Below are 6,000 nucleotides of genomic sequence, written 5' to 3'. Positions count from 1 at the left end.
CCCTCCACAAACTCCACATCAAGTGTCATGCAGTTTTCGTGGTGGACATGTCCATTGCTTCCAAGGGCTTTGGAGAGCATTGCTCTGAGATGCCCCTCGGGCCTTCCAGTTCATGTCTTCTCCTGCCCCCACCGATGTGGTTATGTTGTGCTCCCCTGGGTTTGGCCTTAAGCCCTGCCAAAAAGCCCTTGGAGGAATGGGATCACTCTTCTTGCTCCACCACAGGCCCATCACCTATCCTCCCTGTTGGTGGCTGTATGTGGAGGCAGGAGCGCAGTTATCATATAAAGAGTTCACATTCTAGAAATATAGTGATTATGGTCTAAGAGTTCAGGAGAAAACGTGGTTGGAAGATGTGTTGATCTATATTTATGCTAAGAAAGTTGTAACCGTAAATTTAAGATGACCAGAGACTTGCATTTGTGGTTATTGTCAATGAAGCACAATAATAACATTTAAGAGAGTCATTGGAAGCCAGAATTTGTGGTGATATGACGCATGATGCATCATCAAGAATAATGATATAACCAGTATTAAATTAAATAAATGATAGAGAACTATAGAGGGAAGAAGATTTATTTGTTTCAATACAAACAGGTTCCAAGGAGCCACTACATCACGAATAACAACACTGCTATCTTTTTCTTGAGATGGCAGCTATAAAATTAGCCAAGAATGAGATGCATTTGACAATAAGGCAAATTATACCAATAAAGAGATGGTACCCGGACCTGAACAGGAAGAAATGGTGCCTGAACATTAGGAAGAATCTTCAGGTGCGCTGATTGGACAATGAGCAGGTATGTATCACTTTTCTACTCCTTATTCTAAATCATAGTGGATAAATTAGTATACTTCACATGGGCTCATGCTGGTGTTGCATAAATCCAGAGGACATCATTAATATAGAGTAAAATGTAAAGGGTGCCTCCTAGAGTTGAGTGTGGGTTTAGTTATTTTTGTTACTATTGTTAACATTTTAGGGGTTTGGTTTTTGAAGGAGCGGCTAAGAGTGTGATAAGACTGCTGTTTTATAACAGATATGTTGGATATATGGAAACTACACATGGAATCACATCATGTCTACCCTTCCTTCCTTGCCTAACAACTCTCTTTGCTCCTCTTAGTCCTTTTATAAAGTGACTCACTATCTTTCCAATCTCTTTTTTCACCCTCCCTTCAATAGTTGAATCAGTTTGAACCTTTTACTATTCAGTAACGCACCATGCTTTATTCGTGTATGCTTTTTCCTTCTACCTGAGATGTCTTTCTCTCTCTTCTTTATCTGCTTAATTCACTCAAAGGTCACCTTCTTTGAGGAAACTTCCCTGCGTAGAGCACTTTCTTCTCTGATAGCCCTTCGCTCTTGAACTTGACTTATTACAGCATTCACGTTTTATTGTAATTATGGTAGATTTTATATCTATTTTAAATATGTAAAATCTGAGTCCTAGAGCTAGAATTTGAACACACATGGCTATGACTCCTGAGAGCAGGCTTGTTGAATGGTATCAGTTCATTTATAAGTCTGTCTCTTCAACTAGATAGTGTTTCTCACCAGAAGGGACCATGAATTAGAAGTTCATGTGTCTCCCTTGGCATTTAGCATAACCTGGTTCATAATGGGTATTCAATAAAAATTAGATGAATAAATTGATTTATGTTATGGGCTATAAATACTCTAAACTACAAATCACAGAATCCTGACTTACAATAATTTTCTGGACTTCCAAAATAGTAAATATAGTAAATTGAATTTCATGCAAATTTGAATCATACAAGTTTGTGCTTTAAGATAAGCATAATGATATATTGTATTATAAAAATGTGAAATAATGAAAATTCTCCCAAATTAAAACACATAAAGAACTGCATATTCAAAACTGATTGACCTAGTAATGTTCCATATGATGGTGTCACTTTTGCATCAATCCAATTCATTTAAAATTATCAAAATTATCTCTCTTGTGTGAGTAACTGATAAATAAATACATGGCTATTTGTACGGCAACAGAGAAAGTGCGTTATAGCATTTTGAGATGTATCTTTTGGGAAACTAGAATCTTTTTCTGACTAAGGAAAGAGTTTATGTTAATAAAATGTTACATGTAATGGTTGATATATAGTTGGAATAATAATCATCTTGTCCATTTTATTTAATTCATGTGAACCGTGTGTAATTTCTTCAGCACTAGACTATAAGCAGTGACCTGGAAAATATCTGAAAAATATTGCATGCAAAAGAGCAGATCACTTTTCCACATTTACTCTTCAGCTGCACTCAGGTCTCTCAGTTCTGTTTGTTGCAAATTTCTTCATTAATTCATTTAGTCAATTGATATCTGGACCCTAGGGACTGGTTATTTAAAAGGCTGGTCTTAAGAATCTTAAGAGAAGAAATGAATTAAGGAGCAGTGTCACTGGGTGTGTTGTAAGTGACAGAGAGAGGGAGTCTATCCTGTTTGGGCGGAGCGAAGGCCCTCACCCACCTCAGGTGGAGTCATTTGGTTGGTAATTTGAGGAGCCACAGGGTTGAGTATCAGGAATCACAAACATCTTCCAGTGATGGAAAGGGCAGTCATCAAGGCAGATATACTTTAAAGTTTCAGATAAAGTTAGCCCATGTCTTTGGGTTTGTCACTAGGACAAAAGGCTATAAGGGACAGAGTTAGCTCCAGTGGCTGTCCAAAGGAATATGTGCCCAAATTACGATGATCTCTTGATTGCTTTTTTAAATTGCAATAAGAGGAAAAATGTAGAACAGCACGAGCAATATCCAGATATTCACTCCAGTGCTCCTCCTAGCGCGGAAGGACTGGCTCTTCCGTAATCGCACCAGTCTTGGATGAGAGAGCTGGCCTCCCTAACCTTGCGATGGGGTGGACAACAGACTCATTGCTTGGGAGAAAGGTGATTCAAGGCAAGGATGACCGTGAGGCATCGAGGATGGGCATGGAGACATGCTCTGACCCGTTTTATTACTTTTCTCATGACGGAAATTGTGGGGCCACGGTGCAATCTACTCACAAATTTCTTACCTCCCACAGAATACTGGAGAGCACATATGTTCTTATTCTTTTCTAGGAACATCAAAAACAAGCAGTGTTTCTCTAAATGAAGAAGAGTTATTTAAAACATAGCCTATATTCTGGGAAGCAGTACAATTTGTCTAAGAACAATAGATCATAATTCTAGTTTTTATGGCATATATTTCCCAGGGGAAGAATGCATATTTATAGAGATGTGTGTGTGTGTGTCTTAGTCTGCTCAGACAACCATAACAAACTACCACAGACTGTGCAGCTTAAGCAACAGAAATCTAGTTTGTCGCAGTTCTAGATGTTGGAAAATCCGAGATCAAGTTTCCAGCAGGGTTTACATTGGGGGTTAGGACTTCAACATATGAATTCTGCGAGGACACAGACATTTAGTTCATATGTGTGTGTGAAATCTCTGGACTTGTAGGGGATTTTTCTGAATCTCTTATGACAGTGAGCCATCTCGCAATGTTGCTGAGGAAAAGGAGCATCCAGCAATTACGCTGATGACGGCTTAAGGCCAGACCTCCCTTGTAATTTCTCATCATGTGTCATTGCTATAGAAGGTGGGAAGAGAGGGGTCATAGTATTTTCTCATTAGAGAAAGTATATGTCATTAAGAAAAAGTATTTAGAAAGTGCTTTTTCTGTACAATTTATTCTTCTAGGACTTTTAGAAGATGTTCTCAAAGCATGATTGCTTCCCTCAGGCAGTTTGTAATCTGAGTGTGTGGACCAGTTGAGCTGTTTTAAGGACCCATGCTTATCACTGCAGGAGCAGCCAACCCACATAAAGAGAAACGCTGCTCACGGACCGTAGATTTGCGTGAAATTTATTTTGACTGGCCCTTGACTCACTCTGCTCCTTCTCTGCTTGACTTAGTTGATGTCTTCCTTCACCTCGCTGACCTCATGGCACTTCTAGCCATTTGGCAGGCAGATTGATTGCTTTCTCTGACTCTGATCCTTCTCACTTTGTTCCTCGTATAGAAGGGAGGGAAAAAATGTCCACTCACTCCCTAAAAACCATAGGCAAAGTCCCTCTGATCAAGGAAAACTGTCTCTTTTTTTGAGCAAAATACTTCAATGGCTTTTGGGGGGCAGCAAAGGTGAAAGGTGGTTTCCTGTTCCAGAGCTTGATTTGGATAGGCTAAAATTAAACAAAAGGAGAGATGGTTTTCTCTGCCTGAAGACAGTAAGAGGAAAGGGAATATAGAAGCTGGAGCTAGGTGAGAAAAGACAATAAATGAGGACCAGGAGAGACCAAGAAAGGAGGATGTTGGTCAGGGCTCGAAATGAGGAGAGTCAGGGGTGTTGATACAAGCCGAAAAGGCCTTTTGATGTTTGATTCCAAGTTCCTTGACACACACATGTGTTGGGGCATCTTTGAAAAAGCGATTGAGGCGTACCCAACACGGGTTCAGGACAGGGAAGAGATAGCATGTATAGGACAGAAAATAAGGCACAGCCAAAGAGAAAATTTAGCAGCACCAGGAAATTAGGGCAGAGATGTCAAGGCTAAATGTGAGCAGTCCTCCCTACTCCTGAATTCTTAGAAATTTGGCCAGGGTGTTGGTAGTAATTCTGGCTGCTCTCAGTATGTGGGGTCAGCACAGGGCCAAATATAATTAAATCTAAAGAGACAAGAGGCTGGAGGACTTTGAGGACATTCATCCTGTTGGAATGTGGGTTTTATCTGCTCCGTGGAGATTGTTTCAAGCTCTGTGACTTGCAGTCAGACTCCTCAGCTTCATCTCATGATCCTAGGTTCTATCCTCTTCTCAGACATACAGCATAAATTTCAAGAGTGCTCTGTGGTGAGAAAGGTATATGTGTCAAATGAATGAGTGAGGACTGATGAGTGATCCTGACTATGACAGTCTGATTCAGGGCCATTCATTTTCTACTTATAAAGGCTCTTTTTTGTGCCAGATATTGTGCTAGCACCATAGGAGTCAGGAAGATGAGTCCTTGAATCCAAGAAGTCGACTATCTAGGAAGAATTGCATAGGCTTATAAATGACTGTGACATAAGGTCAGATGAGAAGAACGACGAAAAAATAACCTAAGAGGTGTCATAAGTTGTCAAAGGTGAGAAAGTTCTTTCCTAGTTACGGAGTAATGAGATACACATTTATGGAGAATTATTTGGTATAGACCTTAAAGGATGGATGAGGGTTTTACAAGCATTAATGGGAAAGAGGAAGAGAGATTAAAAAAAATGTTTTTTCAAATAACCAATCACTCAAACCAACAAAGAACAAAATAGATCCCAGAAGAGTACATGGTCTGGTATTGTCTGAAGAGAGGGCATTTTCTAGTAACCACACGTATAGCTTAACTGCTTTGAAGAAGAGTACATCTAACATTGAACACTAATAGCAATGCTGATCATGATAATTATTGTTATCTTTGTAAAATGTCTGTTAGGGATCAGACATTTTAAATACATTATTCCATCTACACATAAAAAAGCTTCTGAAGAAATATTATCATTTTCATTAGCTATGTGACAAAATTAAGAATCAGAGAGATTAAATTATTTGCCTAATGTCATATGGCTAATAATTGTCACAGCCAAGATTAGAATCTGTTTGGTACCAAAGTCCAGTTTGTCGTGTTAAGTTGCTTCTGAGCAGTTTCACAGATTTATGAAAAAGTAAACAGAACCAGAATTAGGGCACTGGAAAAGCATTCCATGTGGGTTGTGTACTTAGGACTAAACCTTGAACCATGGCACATATAGATCAAGACTTGTTTGCAGTTAGTAGACAAACTCCGGTTCAAAGCTCCTCTTTATTGCTTGTCTCTTAAAATTTGACGTTCCTCAGGATACCTCTTTTCACTACAATCTCTCTTTTTCATCCAAATGTGTGGCTGTAATAACCATCTACAAGCCGAGGGCTCCTGAATCTCCATATCCAGCCTTGATCTCGGTCCAGAGGATAAGAAGCACTGTTGAA

General features: G+C 39.4%; 1 protein-coding gene across 1 annotated transcript in view; it reads left to right on the top strand.

Annotated features, from left to right (window-relative positions):
- The first annotated feature begins 650 nt into the window (after nt 1-650).
- Nucleotides 651-6,000, top strand: part of AFP (alpha fetoprotein) — a 29,849-nt gene continuing 24,499 nt past the window's right edge. Inside the window, exon 1 of the mRNA XM_070261690.1 lies at nt 651-800. The gene's annotated coding sequence lies outside the window, so the exon portion shown is untranslated. The remainder of the gene's footprint in view (nt 801-6,000) is intronic.

The sequence above is a fragment of the Equus caballus genome, chromosome 3 (genome assembly GCF_041296265.1).
Source record: "Equus caballus isolate H_3958 breed thoroughbred chromosome 3, TB-T2T, whole genome shotgun sequence".
Taxonomy (NCBI): Eukaryota; Metazoa; Chordata; class Mammalia; order Perissodactyla; family Equidae; genus Equus; species Equus caballus.
This window is presented reverse-complemented; position numbering and strand designations above follow the sequence as displayed.